Raw genomic sequence first — 20,064 nt, 5'->3', positions numbered from 1 at the left:
GATGAGTTAGCAGCAGTGATGTTGTTGTTACTGGCAGCGTTCTCTGATTGATTAGTTGGTGTACATCTTTCAGTGTTGGATAGAGAAACTGATGTGACACGTGAGTGTGTCGCCTGAAAGCCAACATGAGGGGAAACTACCCCCTGGTAGCCATGTTCTTTTTTTTGTTGTTGAAAAATGCTCAATGCTTCTTTGGCTACTTCAGCTAGAAGTTTTTTATCTAGGTTTGCATTTTTGGCGTGGTCTGATAGTGTTTCAAGCGCCCAGTCTGTTTTTTTTTGTAGTTCATGTAGAACATCCTTGCAGTGGAGGTTTTTGTTTTCCATGCCTTCTATTTTGTGATTCATGGCAGTGACTACCGTAGAAAGCTCTTTTATGTTATCATTGAGATTTTCGTACATTTTGATAAAGGGTGCAATGGAGATGGCCATAGAGGAGATTATGATTGTTTGTAGATCTTTAGTGTGCTGCGCAGTTCTTGGGTCTTCTGGATTTGTAGAGTCAAGTGGAGGCATACGCCTACCACGGTGAATCGGTCGTCGGATCTTGGGGTAAGGCCGTACCATTATGGATGAGTCCGTTGAGGTTTGATCTGCTGAGGAGTCCGTTGTGCAGTAAGTGTCGTCAGTTACTCGCCTTGGCGCAGGGACTATGGCTGGTGAACCCATTGCGTTGCTATGCTCTATCGAGCTTCTTTTGAGTTTCTTATTTTGAGAGCAACTCAAACTGGGGGATATACTCACCCCAATCCTTCTTCGTTTATGTAGTGAGCTTGATCTCAAGGTGAGCAATATGGGTTGCGTGGTAGAGGAACACGCCCCTGAGCCAGAAGTTTTTTCTACGGGAACTTTTGAACCCAAGTCGTCATTTATAGTATTTTTAACGGCTCTTTCTTTGTTTAGACGAGTGAGGTCAAGTAACAGTTTGTTTGCCACCTCAAGTGAGTTTCTTCTTTCTAATCCTATTATAGGTTTAGCAGTGGTAGAGGTTGATGTGAGGCGAGGCAAGGCGCCACCCAGGACGTTACTCGAACATCGATCAGTATCCCTCTCTTCAGCTTGTCGTGTTTCAGGATACACGAGAGCCTTGGTCCCGCACATCGCCTCACTGTGAAAAACGACAGGGGCCTCAAATAAGAAGGCCTCCTTGCTGGTGTGTGCTGAGAAAATGTCAGGGTTTCTAGGTGAGGCCAAGGCACTGTAGAACCCGGATCGAGGTGACTCGTGAGTTATGTTAGTCAATCCATAAGCAGTTGGATTAGTAGCTCCTATGGGCTTTAAGGGTTTCTCAGGATGCAGCTGCGAGTCACTCGGGACAACCACAGTATCCAAGGAGCTGATCCCGCTAGAGCTTTGCCGCACGACGTCCCTCTCTGTGACAGGCAGAGTCTCCCCCTCCGCCCTACCATCACAGCCATCATCACACGGAGCAGCTCCAGGTGGATCCAGGCACCCGGCGAGGTCGTGTGCCGGTGCCTCCAAAACTGCAATGGCGGCTTCGCCACCACTGCCAACCGCGACAGCACACACAGCAGGCCCGCTAAAGCGGCCAGTCTCCCAGACCCTCTGCAAGGCGTCGGGCATCGGTGGATATGTACAGGTGACGGGAGTTTGAAAAGGCTCGTCGCAAGTGTCTATGCGGTTACAGGTACAGTTACAGTTACACTTTCTATGTGTAACACAGTGTTTGTGCTGGGCAACACTCACCTCAGTCATTGATGCTGCTCGTGCCGATGAGCAGAGGCTTGATGGTAGAGGTGGCGAGGGTGATGCCTCACAAGCTGCACCTTGATCGTCATGAGACGGTGGGTACACGATAGGGTCCCAGGGGCTATCGGCAGCGACAGTTTTTGCAGTTTTTGCAGGCTTTGCAATAGGTTTTGGTGAGATCAGTTTTCGTTGGGCGCGGGTTTCGCGCATTCTCGCGTTGTGTCTGTGTCCGCAGGGAGGGGTCCGGGTGGGAGTTGGACCAGGAGGGCTGCACACCTCCACCCCTCCGATCCTCTGACTCCTCAGACTCTGCCCTGACTCCGCGCCCGCTCCGCGGGGGAAATGGGTCTTTGTAGGCAGACACACCCACAACAGTAAACAGAGTGGACAGACTCTCCGCTCCACTCTCCGCAGCTCCTCAGACTCTGCCCTGACTCCGCACACTATGCATACAATAATCGTATACAGGCCTCACATCACAATCTAACCCATAGTAACTCATTAATATACCTCAGAGTCAAACCCAAACCAACATGGAAACTTCCCTTAAAATCACACTTAGCCAACACTGACTGTGCAAATTACAAACTCTGACTGTTGACCCCTGTGAAGACTCAAAGATGCAAGTGGTACCAGAGTAGCTTGAACACACCTTGATCCCAAGGTACATCATAGTCCCATGCAAACGCCGAATGAAAGCCATGAGCTCCCTGTCCTGGGAAGATGTTCTCCGCTCCAAACACAGCACCTTCCTCTTGGCCCCACCATCCAGGGCGAACAAGACCACAGAGCTATGAACCCCTTCATCACTTGCAACGCACCAGACTCCCTTCACCCTCCAAGACACTAAACTCTCATAGAAAAGAAGACCAGGCAATGTGAGAACGTTAATCAATTTTTTTTAACAACCTTTGGCATGGAGCGCCCAAGCTCCCGACATTCTGCAACGTCATCAGTCCAGAACCAGCATCCCGACAGGATGGAGCTGTGCTGACAACCCTGGCTTTACCTGGTGCTGATCCCCACACGGATGCCTCACAGGGCCTGTCAGCTCAATTTCACTCTTCCTCTAAGCACAGCACCACTGCCTCCACCAGAGAACACAACAGATGTCCCACTGGCTGCGGGAACCCACAGGTAGGTTTACTGCTCTGACAGCCCTGCACTTGGCTGGCTCACAGACCCAGGCTGTGCTGCCCCTTGCAGAAATGCTCTCCACTCTGTACTAAGCAACACAGCACTTCCCTTGCCGCTAATGATATCTGCACTTTCTTCACTTCACCCTGCAGTCATGGCTTTCCTGCCCTTTGCAGGACTGAATTAGATACCTGTCGTTGCACAGTTACATCAGGCAACACACGGTTGACACTTCAGCTACAGACTGCTCCTTGCAGGAACCTCTCAGCTGCACCTCAGAGCGCTGGTTGTCCTGCCCCTTGCAGAAACGGTTTACCTGCCCCATGCAGGAACGACTGGCTTACTTGGCCACTCGCTGCCTCTTGCCATACTGGCAGTGATAACCTGACTGGTTCTTCTAAATGGAGAGAAGATCTTCTCTCTTGGGTTGGGTTGCCGGTGGATATCTCCTTCTGCTCAGAGGTCTCTTCTGCTGTTCCCCTTGAACAGCCATCACTGGTTTATGACCACTTCTCTCTGCCCTTCCTTTCAGGTCCCTTGAGTTTTCCAGCCAACTCGTCGTCAATGTTAAAGGTGATTAAATGTGTTTATTTCTTCCAAGGATGACACTGTAGCCTCAGGTAAGCAAACGGCTTCTTTACTTCGAGAGACAGGTACAGGCTATCAGGTACAGGTCCCAGGTAAGTACATTGGGTTAGAAGGAACACAGAGATATCCACTGGCACCCTCTCCTCCAGGCAGCTCACCTCCAACTGACATTCACAGAATACTCAAAGGAAAACACTCACTCAGCATTCTGCATCCAACATTCAACAGATATCCACAGGCATTCACAGCTCACATGCTCACAGCACAGACATAAGGGAAGAAGCAGGTTACAACATTGTGCTCTATGTGGATGTCTAGTTGTGGCCAGTAGAACCTTTAATGGACCAACTCAATTGTTCTTGGTCTATCACTAATGAAAGGTATGTGCTGGTCATGAAGTGCATAAAGTACAGCTTGGCAGAAATGATGTGACAACACCAGGCTCAATGTGACTGTCCTTCTACAGGACTCCACCCTTGTGCATGAGCGCGGATACTCGTCTTCCATTCACTAAGCAAGGCAATATGATTGTGATTATCAGGGTCACATCTAGGCACATCTGCAATATGGTTCTTGGATTAGAGGAATGGGGCAATGCAGGAATCTGCTGGTTGGCGTAGCCCGATCTCATCACAGGTTAGACACAATAGCTCAGGTGCATCAAGACTGGTGATTTTGCATTACATTGCTTGCACAGCCTCAGTCAGTAGTCCTAGGCAGTCCTTGCTTGGTCTAATTCCTGTTAACTGACAATCTAGCAGATAGCCCTGATGCTGGTGGTTGGTAGTTCCTTCTATTTGAGTCATTAAGCCGAGCATGAGGCCTTCGGGAGAGAGTATTGGCAACAAGCTTTGTGAGCCTAGGTCTTTAATGTTGGGGATATTTCCAAATCTAGAAAAAAACCTCTGTTAGTAATTGCCAAAGCCCAGGAAACACTTGAAGTCCTTTAGGTTCTGAAGATGAGGCCAAGTAAGGAGTCTGACCATCTTTGCCGGGTCTGCAGTGTTGCCACCTGTGGAGATAATATTTCCAATGTACTTGAAGATTGTCAGAACCTGCACATATTCACACTGACCTTGAGCCCTTGTTCCCTCAAGTGAACAGCCTCTTCAAAAGCCTATTTTTGTCTGCTGTGTCCATCCAATTCTTTCTAACGCAGCAATGCCATTGAGGTAGACCAGCACTTCCAAGAGGTTTGTATCACACTACACCATCTGTATAAGATGCAGACACAATGATGGTATTCTGGAAATATTTTGGGGAATCCTGATAACATATTAAAAGCCTATGGGGCAGAGAAACACAATTGTTTCACTGTCTGACAGATGCATTGGGATCTGGCAGTAGCCACTCCTAAGATCCAGAACCAAGAACTACTTGATCAACATCAGACAATACAGGGCCTTGTTCAACTGAAGCATGGATCAGGTGTTTAGTCACCACTACTGGATGCACATCCAGACATCCCCATTCCAAATCCAGGCGTCAGCGGCAGGAGAAAAATAGAAGCTCCTGTACTCCTGGAAGACCCCTGCCTGCAGGTGGACATTCAGATGGCAGAAGATATACTCCATATCTCCTGGGGACAGACATAGAGATCTCTCTCTGAAGGGTTTATCTTCACATGGATCCAGTGTTCCACTCCATGGGCCATGACAATAAATCCTACCATACATTGCACAAAATAACTTTTTGATGTACAAATAAAAACCTATCCTGGCTAATGAACACTGTACAATACCAAATGCGAAAGGGCAAGTAGTGGATAGGTGGGGCGTAAGCAGGCCTGTACAGTTCTAATGGGCGATCTCAACAGTGGCTCCCAAACATGTAGTGGGGGATAGTATATGCATGCTGATATAAAGATACAAAAAAGGTAGCAGGCGCCCCTCTCTCGAAAGAACAAGGCATGATAACCTGTTCAGTGGTTGTTAACCACATTGAGAGTTCGCAGCCATTGCCTTTTGCTCACTGTACCTTCACAGATGGGAAATATCCATTTGCATATCAGTCTTTGTCCCACCCACAAGGGCAGTCCAGCACCGAAATGCTATGGCAATTCCTCTCTGACCAAGAGTACCATCAGCAACCCCATAAACGTGTTTCAGCCTTGTTGGGCATCATCAGTGAGGTGAAGCTGAGTCTCTCTAAGGACAGTGAGCAGGGAGTCCACGTCTGGTTGCCCCCAGGTAACCTAGGGTGACCAACCCCAAGTTCCTTTCAACAATACAAAAAAGGTAGCAGGCGCCCCTCTCTCGAAAGAACAAGGCATGATAACCTGTTCAGTGGTTGTTAACCACATTGAGAGTTCGCAGCCATTGCCTTTTGCTCACTCTACCTTCACAGATGGGAAATATCCATTTGCATATCAGTCTTTGTCCCACCCACAAGGGCAGTCCAGCACCGAAATGCTATGGCAATTCCTCTCTGAACAAGAGTACCATCAGCAACCCCATACACGTGTTTCAGCCTTGTTGGGCATTATCAGTGAGGTGAAGCTGAGCCTCTCTAAGGACAGTGAGCAGGGAGTCCACGTCTGGTTGCCCCCAGGTAACCTAGGGTGACCAACCCCAAGTTCCTTTCAACAATACAAAAAAGGTAGCAGGCGCCCCTCTCTCGAAAGAACAAGGCATGATAACCTGTTCAGTGGTTGTTAACCACATTGAGAGTTCGCAGCCATTGCCTTTTGCTCACTGTACCTTCACAGATGGGAAATATCCATTTGCATATCAGTCTTTGTCCCACCCACAAGGGCAGTCCAGCACCGAAATGCAATGGCAATTCCTCTCTGAACAAGAGTACCATCAGCAACCCCATACACGTGTTTCAGCCTTGTTGGGCATCATCAGTGAGGTGAAGCTGAGCCTCTCTAAAGACAGTGAGCAGGGAGTCCACGTCTGGTTGCCCCCAGGTAACCTAGGGTGACCAACCCCAAGTTCCTTTCAACAATACAAAAAAGGTAGCAGGCGCCCCTCTCTCAAAAGAACAAGGCATGATAACCTGTTCAGTGGTTGTTAACCACATTGAGAGTTCGCAGCCATTGCCTTTTGCTCACTGTACCTTCACAGATGGGAAATATCCATTTGCATATCAGTCTTTGTCCCACCCACAAGGGCAGTCCAGCACCGAAATGCTATGGCAATTCCTCTCTGAACAAGAGTACCATCAGCAACCCCATACACGTGTTTCAGCCTTGTTGGGCATCATCAGTGAGGTGAAGCTGAGCCTCTCTAAGGACAGTGAGCAGGGAGTCCACGTCTGGTTGCCCCCAGGTAACCTAGGGTGACCAACCCCAAGTTCCTTTCAACAATACAAAAAAGGTAGCAGGCGCCCCTCTCTCGAAAGAACAAGGCATGATAACCTGTTCAGTGGTTGTTAACCACATTGAGAGTTCGCAGCCATTGCCTTTTGCTCACTGTACCTTCACAGATGGGAAATATCCATTTGCATATCAGTCTTTGTCCCACCCACAAGGGCAGTCCAGCACCGAAATGCTATGGCAATTCCTCTCTGAACAAGAGTACCATCAGCAACCCCATACACGTGTTTCAGCCTTGTTGGGCATCATCAGTGAGGTGAAGCTGAGCCTCTCTAAGGACAGTGAGCAGGGAGTCCACGTCTGGTTGCCCCCAGGTAACCTAGGGTGACCAACCCCAAGTTCCTTTCAACAATACAAAAAAGGTAGCAGGCGCCCCTCTCTCGAAAGAACAAGGCATGATAACCTGTTCAGTGGTTGTTAACCACATTGAGAGTTCGCAGCCATTGCCTTTTGCTCACTGTACCTTCACAGATGGGAAATATCCATTTGCATATCAGTCTTTGTCCCACCCACAAGGGCAGTCCAGCACCGAAATGCTATGGCAATTCCTCTCTGAACAAGAGTACCATCAGCAACCCCATACACGTGTTTCAGCCTTGTTGGGCATCATCAGTGAGGTGAAGCTGAGCCTCTCTAAGGACAGTGAGCAGGGAGTCCACGTCTGGTTGCCCCCAGGTAACCTAGGGTGACCAACCCCAAGTTCCTTTCAACAATACAAAAAAGGTAGCAGGCGCCCCTCTCTCGAAAGAACAAGGCATGATAACCTGTTCAGTGGTTGTTAACCACATTGAGAGTTCGCAGCCATTGCCTTTTGCTCACTGTACCTTCACAGATGGGAAATATCCATTTGCATATCAGTCTTTGTCCCACCCACAAGGGCAGTCCAGCACCGAAATGCTATGGCAATTCCTCACTGAACAAGAGTACCATCAGCAACCCCATACACGTGTTTCAGCCTTGTTGGGCATCATCAGTGAGGTGAAGCTGAGCCTCTCTAAGCACAGTGAGCAGGGAGTCCACGTCTGGTTGCCCCCAGGTAACCTAGGGTGACCAACCCCAAGTTCCTTTCAACAATACAAAAAAGGTAGCAGGCGCCCCTCTCTCGAAAGAACAAGGCATGATAACCTGTTCAGTGGTTGTTAACCACATTGAGAGTTCGCAGCCATTGCCTTTTGCTCACTGTACCTTCACAGATGGGAAATATCCATTTGCATATCAGTCTTTGTCCCACCCACAAGGGCAGTCCAGCACCGAAATGCTATGGCAATTCCTCTCTGAACAAGAGTACCATCAGCAACCCCATACACGTGTTTCAGCCTTGTTGGGCATCATCAGTGAGGTGAAGCTGAGCCTCTCTAAGGACAGTGAGCAGGGAGTCCACGTCTGGTTTCCCCCAGGTAACCTAGGGTGACCAACCCCAAGTTCCTTTCAACAATACAAAAAAGGTAGCAGGCGCCCCTCTCTCGAAAGAACAAGGCATGATAACCTGTTCAGTGGTTGTTAACCACATTGAGAGTTCGCAGCCATTGCCTTTTGCCTTTTGCTCACTGTACCTTCACAGATGGGAAATATCCATTTGCATGTCCCACCCACGCTATATAAATAAATAAAATACAAATTATCTTATAAACCAAAACACAATAAAAAAATCAAAAACAAAATTCTACAGAAGCTAAGAGCTCAAATGTGCAAACCTTCTAGAGAAATAATGAAAGACATACTGATGGACTTAAACGTCCCTAATATTAACACTCCCTTCTGCAACAAGATTTAGGAAGTGAACTGTAGAGTGGCTGGGAATTACTACACAAATAATGTATTGTTATAAGGTTGGATTCCTTCTAATTATGGTTTACTAAATCCCTACTATGTGGAGCTTTTCTGATTCCAGAAGCAGATTTAGCCTTCATATTTGAACTAGTCGCTATCATTACTATATTAGTTCTATCTGAGGAGCTTGCACTGGAGAGGCAATTAACGGTTCCTGTTCTATGTGGGTAGTGCTCCCACTACTGTCATGCTATTGCTATTCTATGTGAGGGGAGCTTGGTTCGCTTAGCCCTTGCTTGGCATGTTCTTTTGTGAGGGGAATTTGGACTGCTGAGGCCTAAGCTGTTTCTGTTCTATGATAGTTCATCTTGGATTGCTGAGTCTTTCATTTACGTCTACAGTGTAGGGGTGCTTGCACTGCTCCATCTCACGCAGTTCCTTCTGTTTGCGAGTAGAACATCTACTGCTGTGACTGATGGCTTTTCTATGGTAATCTTGTACCGCCGAGACCCATGACTTTCCTGTTCCATGTGAGGAAAGTATTGTCTACTGCGGACTGTGACATATCTCGTCTATATTAGGAGGGAAGTTTGCGCTCCTGAATCCTATGTTGCACCTGTTCTATGTGCGGGGAGCTTCTTCTGTGGCGACCAATTATTTATCTGTTCTCTGCGTGGGAATCACCTACCATTGCTTTACCTTGCACTGATCCACTACATATGTTCTACATGACGACAGAAAGCTTGCATTGCTGTGTCCCCAATTCACCCTTTCTGTTTGTATGAGGGAAGCCTGAACTGGTCCTACTCAAGCTGACCTGTTCGGTGTGAGGGAAACATTAAACATTAGTACCCGGCGAGGGCTCAATCAGAATGAAACAAACATTCTGATTGGCCCTCGTCAGGACACTACTCGGCCGGGAATTCCTCGGCCGGGATTCCACAGCCATTGTTCTCGGCAGGGGGCATGGCAGTCCCTAGGCCAATGAGAAGGCTCGAAGCTGGGCAATCCCCGCTCCGAGCCTCACACGGCTGAGAAGCTGCCTTCGCCCACAGCGGGGCCTCCGGTATGTGTTTTTTTCCCCCCTTAAATCCCACCTCCCCACCCTCCCCACCCAACCACACTTACCTTCTGCCTCCTTTGTCCACAGTGGGCGGCATGGCAGACTCCAGCTGTGTAGAGGCTCGAGGCAGCACCATCCCCGCTTCTGGCCTCCACACGGCTGGAGGCTGCCTTCGTCCCCCGCCGGGGATTCAGGTGCGTCTATTTTTTTCTTTTTTTTCTTTTTTCTTCTTTTCCCTCCCCTCCATGTCCCCTGCCCCCCCAACCCCACTTAACTTCTTCTCTGTCGTCTTTCGGGACCGAACGCGCTGGGAACACTTCTGTTCCCAGCGCGCCCGCTCCCGATGGCTGCCATGGAAAGCGACAACAGACTCCATTTTCCCTTTCCCGGCGGCCATTTTCTTGGTCTTTCTTTTTTTTTCCCTGTCCTGAAAAAAACAGCTTTTAGTACCCCGGTCACGCAGATCTTGCGGGCCGGGGTACTAATAGCAATATACCCCTCGCGGCGGGGGCATTACTGAGACAGGTAATGCCCCAGGGCCTTCATTAAGTATGGGCCCTGGGGCATTACATGACTCGGTAATGCCCCCGCTGCGAGGGGCATATTGCTTAAATGTATGCTGCTGTTGTAGCTATTCTTTGTATGCAAGGGAAGCTCAGGTTGTTAGTGCTCATCTGTTCCATTTGTGGGAGGGTGCTTCTTCTATTGCACACTTTGCTTTGTATGTTATATTAATTGTCAGAGAAACCTGCTTTTTTGTCATGATACCCTTGCCTCATTGTAATGACTTCCATACAGTTTTAACTTTTTGCATGCGTCATCTGGATGTCACATCATTGTTATTCTGTTGTGTAGGAGAAAACTAATTTTTCCTCCCTTGAAATCACGTTTACTCTCAAAGTTTTAAAGTAGGGAGTAAAATACTAATATATAGCGAGCAGTTATTCAGAACATCAGTATCACAATTATGCAAGTAGAATGGAAGGAAAAAGTAAGATAAAGGCTCTAATTATAATGCTCCCTTAGTGTTTAATGTATGATCGAAGGTCATAAGAGATAAAGGTTAAGTGTAGATATGTTGAGACGTGGCTGAATGGATTCATTTGTACTGTTGTTTCCCATGAATGTTTATCTCAAAGCAGTACTTACACAGAAGGTGTGATTGCCAGAGATGTTTTTATGGGTTGGCAAACGGGGCATGTGCTCTCCCACCCCCCCCAAGTGGGGGGGGGGCTTGCTGTGCAACTTGGGGGAGTCTGGGTTGGCACTGCTTGGGTGGGGTGGCACTTCATGAGAGTGTGGCCAAGTCATGAGGCCAGAACACATTTTGCCTTCTTTATTTTTTTCTCTCATTTACATCATCATTTAGAAACTGAAAAGAACATATTGTTTTGCGTGGATGCCTTCAGGCACATTTGACATATAAAAAAACAAGCATTGGCAATTACAACACTTTGGGCTTTTGTGTGGGCATGGCAACGGCACTTGCCAGGCACTGCGTAGTGGTATTAACTGGCCATTTATGGTAGCAGGTGCAAAATGGTGTGATTACCCAGAAATCTAAAAGCAGCACCTGGCAAATGCTGAATACTTATACACCAGGACTTAACAGGACTTCAGTGAAGAGCAGACAAAGGTCCTCATTACACGGATGGCGGTAAGGGTTTACTGTTACCGGTATTTTACCGGTACCGGTAAATCCTTACCGCCTTACTACGAGGTCCCTTTGCGGATTGGGGAATTTAACACCTGCTTTTTGCAGGCGTTAAAAACCAACCCGCAAAGGGACCCAGGGAGCTAATTACGGTACCGCAATTTGCGGTACCGTAATTAGCGCCTTCACCATTCCCATTATGCCCTATGGGGCAAAAATGGGAATGGGGAAGGGCAATGGTGGAAGGGGGAATTACCGCCCCGCCAACCTTGGAATGGGGCGGTAATTCCCCTTTCCGCCAAGGCGGTGCCGGTATTTTACCGGCATGAACCATGGCGCTAATAGCGCCATGGTTCTCCGCCATCTGTGTATGAGGCCCATAGTGCTTATAAATCGAGTGGCTGAAGGCAGACTTGGTTGACATTTTTATTACACCAGTAAAGTGTTTACAACTCAAATTAAGTCATTAACTCTCATGAGAGTGCTTTGAAAAAACACGTGCAGGCCCTTTGAGAGCAAACTTTGATGGTAAGGCTTGATTACAGCGAGCTGAAAGAGTTTCCATGAGAAGGTGTTTTTGCTGGGGAGGGGCAGGAACTGGGAGGGAATGGCCTTATGGATTAGCATAGCCATGGACAGTAAATCGGTGGGCAAATAGCCAAACAACACCTTCAAGCTCTGTGTCCCTCCTCAGATGCCATTTCTACCTATCTGTACCCTAGTGTGCAATAGTGTTGGCTTATAGATGGCTCTGCCCCAATTAGCCCAAATTAATGAGATGACTTATTGATCCCCCCTGACTGCGCAGCCCGCCACCGCATGGCAACCAATCAGTTTGCTGATTGACACGTGCTGCTGCTCAAGGCTGGCTCCAGTGTGGACCTGACAGCCAGGAAGCTAGAAGATATAAAAACACGCATTGGCAATGGCAACAGTTTGGGCTTTTGTGTACACATAGGAAAGGCACTTGCCAGGCACTGCCGCAGTTGTATTAATTGGCTATTGATGGCAGCAGGTGCAAAATGGTGCGACTACCTGGGTGTTAAATAGCAGTGCCTGCAAATGCCTAAGACTTATACACAAGACAAAACTGGTGGCTTTTCCAATGCTTCTTTTTAACAGGCCTTCAGTGAAGGACACACATAGTGCTCATCAATTGAGTAGCTCGAGGCAGATCTGGACATTTTTATTACGCTGGTAGCACGTTTATTACTCAAATTAAGTTGTTAAATCTCAGAAGACTGCTTCGAGAAAACACTGGCAGGTGCTTCAGATGCAAAGTTTGATGGTAAGGCTTAAATAAAGTGAGATAAAAGAGTTCCCATTAAGAGGTGTTTTAGGCGGGGGGCAGGAACTGGGTGGGAATGGCCATAGGGATTAGCATGACCAGGAGCAGTCAATTGGTGGGCAAATAACCAAACAGCACCTACAAGTTTGTGTCCCTCCTCATATGCCATCACTCCCTATCTGTACTGTACTGTAATGCAATAGTTTTGGCTTATAAGTGGTGCTAAAGTGCCACCTAATACCGCAAACTAAAAAGCAGTAATGATGATTGAAATGGAGGTGCTTGTGTTGTCTGATGGCTCCACCCCTCCTTGCAGTGAGCCAATCATTTGTCACTGTTCTCTCTTCCTTCCCTGACTGCTGGGTGTGGCTGTGGATGCGAAAGCGAGTGAGCGCAACTGCGCAAGCCTCTGTGCCAAGCAGGGGAGTCGCTAGGTCTGGAAAAGACCCGGGGCTAAGCTGATGTCGGAACTGTTGGGACTGGGGGCTAGCTAGACTTTTGGCTGTAGCTCCTGAGATTCTATCCGGGGCTACAACCAAAAGATCAGGGGCTATAGCCCCCTTAGCCCCCCCCTAGCAACGCCCCTGGTGCCAAGCAGCACAAGGGCCCAGGCTTTGAGAGGCAGCAGCCCCAGGCTTCTATCTGATTCCTGCCTGCCTTCGATCGAATGCTTCCCCTCCTCCTGTGTGGGTGGCACACTGCAGCAGCTTTCCTGATGCAGCTGCTTTGCATCTGCTCTCCCTCTCTGCATGGTGTAGCAGGTCAGCATCACTGTTACTGTTTGACTACTCCCCACAATGAGCTCTTTCCCTTTGCTGCCTCCAGCCTGCCTTCGATAGAAGGACAGCCAGTCATGAGCCTGAGGAGCTCTTACTCAAGTCGCTCCTCCTTGCCATGTGCCAATATCATCCCATCACTTCTTGGATTCTCTCATTTGTTCTCCACAGCCCCAAGGCCAGATTGTTATGCATGCGGTAGTGCATGTTTGAGGGGGCCCTGCCAACATCTATCTTAAATATCAGCTTTTATCCAGCAGGATACGGGAGACTGGCAGTAACAGTTCACCTTTTACATTACGTTGGATTTGTAATAACCTGCTCAGAGTACATAAAATATGAACAAAAGTTAAAGGAAAAGAAAATGGGGTGCTGAGCTCTGTAACCTGCAGGACACCATTTCTGCACCCCATCAGGGCCGTCTCAGCCTTTCCTCCTTGCAGAGGCAGATACAATGAGTACCGTTTAGCTAAGCATTGAAACCCCATATTACTTAAGTGCCAGGTTGGTTTAAAGTGTCCAAAATAACATGACTTATAGATTTGACAAGAAATGCTTGTCTGAGTAAGAAATGCGGTTGTCACATTGGGGGAGGGAGCCTGAGGAGGACATTGGCAGGTCCTCACTTTAGTGAAAAGTATTTCTGGTGTGGCAGCCCCTGGGCCCTTGATTCCACAAGGCACACAGTGAGGGAGCTTCTCCATCGATGGGTTCCAGAAATAAGTATATGGTTTCAGAAAGCAGGAATGTATAGCCTGAGAGGGCAACAATTCTAAAAGCAACTGAGTATAGTTTTCGCACAGCATGCGGTAAGAGCTAAATCATGTCTTTGTCTTTGAATTATTTGTATAGCACAACCTTCCAAATGACAAAGTGGTGCACTGCATTGCTCAGCACCCCACCAGTCTCAACCAACTACTCTCAACACTGCCCAAACACCAATATGGCGCATTAATATTAAACCTTATGTCAAAGACTAAGAATACAATCATCTGTCCATAAACACAAACTCAACTACTGCCACACTATTGGTGCACAAGAACACACTAGGCTTCCAACACCTCCAACAAGAGAGATACAAGTGTTCAATGCCAGATGTAACTGGGTATAACCCCCCCAAAAAACATGGCACAGCGAGCTACCCCCACAAGGTTACTGGGCACCCACCATCAGAATACAAATGGAGTGGAATGAACTACCCCCACAGTAGTGTACCAGGTGTCCACTTCCAACCCCAAAATTTGCACCCAATGTGCAACCACCCTACTACTAAATTGTAAACTCCTGGGTGCCCGACACCCACAAAGACATACTTACAGAGTGACCAACACCCCCTCTCCTACTTCTGCGTGTCCAACACCCCCTCACTCAAATGCCATGGGTCCACTGGATCCCACAACATGTCGGGTGTCCAGCGCCCCTGAGGCAGCATGTACGTAGGCCGGAAGCAACACCCCCCCCCCCTATGGCTGGCACTACTCTACCACACCACCAATAACACTGGCCAACTCAAACAAGAAAACACACATGCAACCTCTCTAACACAATACAAAGTAAATGAGCACACAAATGACATGGTAAATGAAGAAATTCCCTACTCTTTTCAAGTCCAAGTCCTGAGCTACAAAGTCCGCAAAATTGTTTGATCCTGTGGAGGCAAAACGTTATTAAACACAAAACATAAAATTGTAAATTCTCTCACTTCTTATACAGCGGCCACGTCATGTACCAAACTTCACCACATCCTGCACCAAACGTTACCAAGCACTACACTCTCAATGTCCACACTATGCATACAATAATCGTATACAGGCCTCACATCACAATCTAACCCATAGTAACTCATTAATATACCTCAGAGTCAAACCCAAACCAACATGGAAACTTCCCTTAAAATCACACTTAGCCAACACTGACTGTGCAAATTACAAACTCTGACTGTTGACCCCTGTGAAGACTCAAAGATGCAAGTGGTACCAGAGTAGCTTGAACACACCTTGATCCCAAGGTACATCATAGTCCCATGCAAACGCCGAATGAAAGCCATGAGCTCCCTGTCCTGGGAAGATGTTCTCCGCTCCAAACACAGCACCTTCCTCTTGGCCCCACCATCCAGGGCGAACAAGACCACAGAGCTATGAACCCCTTCATCACTTGCAACGCACCAGACTCCCTTCACCCTCCAAGACACTAAACTCTCATAGAAAAGAAGACCAGGCAATGTGAGAACGTTAATCAATTTTTTTTAACAACCTTTGGCATGGAGCGCCCAAGCTCCCGACATTCTGCAACGTCATCAGTCCAGAACCAGCATCCCGACAGGATGGAGCTCTGCTGACAACCCTGGCTTTACCTGGTGCTGATCCCCACACGGATGCCTCACAGGGCCTGTCAGCTCAATTTCACTCTTCCTCTAAGCACAGCACCACTGCCTCCACCAGAGAACACAACAGATGTCCCACTGGCTGCGGGAACCCACAGGTAGGTTTACTGCTCTGACAGCCCTGCACTTGGCTGGCTCACAGACCCAGGCTGTGCTGCCCCTTGCAGAAATGCTCTCCACTCTGTACTAAGCAACACAGCACTTCCCTTGCCGCTAATGATATCTGCACTTTCTTCACTTCACCCTGCAGTCATGGCTTTCCTGCCCTTTGCAGGACTGAATTAGATACCTGTCGTTGCACAGTTACATCAGGCAACACACGGTTGACACTTCAGCTACAGACTGCTCCTTGCAGGAACCTCTCAGCTGCACCTCAGAGCGCTGGTTGTCCTGCCCCTTGCAGAAACGGTTTACCTGCCCCATGCAGGAACGACTGGCTTACTTGGCCACTCGCTGCCTCTTGCCATACTGGCAGTGATAACCTGACTGGTTCTTCTAAATGGAGAGAAGATCTTCTCTCTTGGGTTGGGTTGCCGGTGGATATCTCCTTCTGCTCAGAGGTCTCTTCTGCTGTTCCCCTTGAACAGCCATCACTGGTTTATGACCACTTCTCTCTGCCCTTCCTTTCAGGTCCCTTGAGTTTTCCAGCCAACTCGTCGTCAATGTTAAAGGTGATTAAATGTGTTTATTTCTTCCAAGGATGACACTGTAGCCTCAGGTAAGCAAACGGCTTCTTTACTTCGAGAGACAGGTACAGGCTATCAGGTACAGGTCCCAGGTAAGTACATTGGGTTAGAAGGAACACAGAGATATCCACTGGCACCCTCTCCTCCAGGCAGCTCACCTCCAACTGACATTCACAGAATACTCAAAGGAAAACACTCACTCAGCATTCTGCATCCAACATTCAACAGATATCCACAGGCATTCACAGCTCACATGCTCACAGCACAGACATAAGGGAAGAAGCAGGTTACAACATTGTGCTCTATGTGGATGTCTAGTTGTGGCCAGTAGAACCTTTAATGGACCAACTCAATTGTTCTTGGTCTATCACTAATGAAAGGTATGTGCTGGTCATGAAGTGCATAAAGTACAGCTTGGCAGAAATGATGTGACAACACCAGGCTCAATGTGACTGTCCTTCTACAGGACTCCACCCTTGTGCATGAGCGTGGATACTCGTCTTCCATTCACTAAGCAAGGCAATATGATTGTGATTATCAGGGTCACATCTAGGCACATCTGCAATATGGTTCTTGGATTAGAGGAATGGGGCAATGCAGGAATCTGCTGGTTGACGTAGCCCGATCTCATCACAGGTTAGACACAATAGCTCAGGTGCATCAAGACTGGTGATTTTGCATTACATTGCTGGCACAGCCTCAGTCAGTAGTCCTAGGCAGTCCTTGCTTGGTCTAATTCCTGTTAACTGACAATCTAGCAGATAGCCCTGATGCTGGTGGTTGGTAGTTCCTTCTATTTGAGTCATTAAGCCGAGCATGAGGCCTTCGGGAGAGAGTATTGGCAACAAGCTTTGTGAGCCTAGGTCTTTAATGTTGGGGATATTTCCAAATCTAGAAAAAAACCTCTGTTAGTAATTGCCAAAGCACAGGAAACACTTGAAGTCCTTTAGGTTCTGAAGATGAGGCCAAGTAAGGAGTCTGACCATCTTTGCCGGGTCTGCAGTGTTGCCACCTGTGGAGATAATATTTCCAATGTACTTGAAGATTGTCAGAACCTGCACATATTCACACTGACCTTGAGCCCTTGTTCCCTCAAGTGAACAGCCTCTTCAAAAGCCTATTTTTGTCTGCTGTGTCCATCCAATTTTTTCTAACGCAGCAATGCCACTGAGGTAGACCAGCACTTCCAAGAGATTTGTATCACACTACACCATCTGTATAAGATGCAGACACAATGATGGTATTCTGGAAATATTTTGGGGAATCCTGATAACATATGAAAAGCCTATGGGGCAGAGAAACACAATTGTTTCACTGTCTGACAGATGCATTGGGATCTGGCAGTAGCCACTCCTAAGATCCAGAACCAAGAACTACTTGATCAACATCAGACAATACAGGGCCTTGTTCAACTGAAGCATGGATCAGGTGTTTAGTCACCACTACTGGATGCACATCCAGACATCCCCATTCAAATTCCAGGCGTCAGCGGCAGGAGAAAAATAGAAGCTCCTGTACTCCTGGAAGACCCCTGCCTGCAGGTGGACATTCAGATGGCAGAAGATATACTCCATATCTCCTGGGGACAGACATAGAGATCTCTCTCTGAAGGGTTTATCTTCACATGGATCCAGTGTTCCACTCCATGGGCCATGACAATAAATCCTACCATACATTGCACAAAATAACTTTTTGATGTACAAATAAAAACCTATCCTGGCTAATGAACACTGTACAATACCAAATGCGAAAGGGCAAGTAGTGGATAGGTGGGGCGTAAGCAGGCCTGTACAGTTCTAATGGGCGATCTCAACAGTGGCTCCCAAACATGTAGTGGGGGATAGCATATGCATGCTGATATAAAGATACAAAAAAGGTAGCAGGTGCCCCTCTCTCGAAAGAACAAGGCATGATAACCTGTTCAGTGGTTGTTAACCACATTGAGAGTTCGCAGCCATTGCCTTTTGCTCACTGTACCTTCACAGATGGGAAATATCCATTTGCATATCAGTCTTTGTCCCACCCACAAGGGCAGTCCAGCACCGAAATGCTATGGCAATTCCTCTCTGAACAAGAGTACCATCAGCAACCCCATACATGTGTTTCAGCCTTGTTGGGCATCATCAGTGAGGTGAAGCTGAGCCTCTCCAAGGACAGTGAGCAGGGAGTCCACGTCTGGTTGCCCCCAGGTAACCTAGGGTGACCAACCCCAAGTTCCTTTCAACAATACAAAAAAGGTAGCAGGCGCCCCTCTCTCGAAAGAACAAGGCATGATAACCTGTTCAGTGGTTGTTAACCACATTGAGAGTTCGCAGCCATTGCCTTTTGCTCACTGTACCTTCACAGATGGGAAATATCCATTTGCATATCAGTCTTTGTCCCACCCACAAGGGCAGTCCAGCACCGAAATGCTATGGCAATTCCTCTCTGAACAAGAGTACCATCAGCAACCCCATACACGTGTTTCAGCCTTGTTGGGCATCATCAGTGAGGTGAAGCTGAGCCTCTCTAAGGACAGTGAGCAGGGAGTCCACGTCTGGTTGCCCCCAGGTAACCTAGGGTGACCAACCCCAAGTTCCTTTCAACAATACAAAAAAGGTAGCAGGCGCCCCTCTCTCGAAAGAACAAGGCATGATAACCTGTTCAGTGGTTGTTAACCACATTGAGAGGTCGCAGCCATTGCCTTTTGCTCACTGTACCTTCACAGATGGGAAATGTCCATTTGCATATCAGTCTTTGTCCCACCCACAAGGGCAGTCCAGCACCGAAATGCTATGGCAATTCCTCTCTGAACAAGAGTACCATCAGCAACCCCATACACGTGTTTCAGCCTTGTTGGGCATCATCAGTGAGGTGAAGCTGAGCCTCTCTAAGGACAGTGAGCAGGGAGTCCACGTCTGGTTGCCCCCAGGTAACCTAGGGTGACCAACCCCAAGTTCCTTTCAACAATACAAAAAAGGTAGCAGGCGCCCCTCTCTCGAAAGAACAAGGCATGATAACCTGTTCAGTGGTTGTTAACCACATTGAGAGTTCGCAGCCATTGCCTTTTGCTCACTGTACCTTCACAGATGGGAAATATCCATTTGCATATCAGTCTTTGTCCCACCCACAAGGGCAGTCCAGCACCGAAATGCTATGGCAATTCCTCTCTGAACAAGAGTACCATCAGCAACCCCATACACGTGTTTCAGCCTTGCTGGGCATCATCAGTGAGGTGAAGCTGAGCCTCTCTAAGGACAGTGAGCAGGGAGTCCACGTCTGGTTGCCCCCAGGTAACCTAGGGTGACCAACCCCAAGTTCCTTTCAACAATACAAAAAAGGTAGCAGGCGCCCCTCTCTCGAAAGAACAAGGCATGATAACCTGTTCAGTGGTTGTTAACCACATTGAGAGTTCGCAGCCATTGCCTTTTGCTCACTGTACCTTCACAGATGGGAAATATCCATTTGCATATCAGTCTTTGTCCCACCCACAAGGGCAGTCCAGCACCGAAATGCTATGGCAATTCCTCTCTGAACAAGAGTACCATCAGCAACCCCATACACGTGTTTCAGCCTTGTTGGGCATCATCAGTGAGGTGAAGCTGAGCCTCTCTAAGGACAGTGAGCAGGGAGTCCACGTCTGGTTGCCCCCAGGTAACCTAGGGTGACCAACCCCAAGTTCCTTTCAACAATACAAAAAAGGTAGCAGGCG

Source organism: Ambystoma mexicanum, chromosome 7q (assembly GCF_040938575.1).
Source record: "Ambystoma mexicanum isolate Mex_15411 chromosome 7q, UKY_AmexF1_1, whole genome shotgun sequence".
Lineage (NCBI taxonomy): Eukaryota > Metazoa > Chordata > Amphibia > Caudata > Ambystomatidae > Ambystoma > Ambystoma mexicanum.
Note: the sequence above shows the minus strand (reverse complement) of the source record.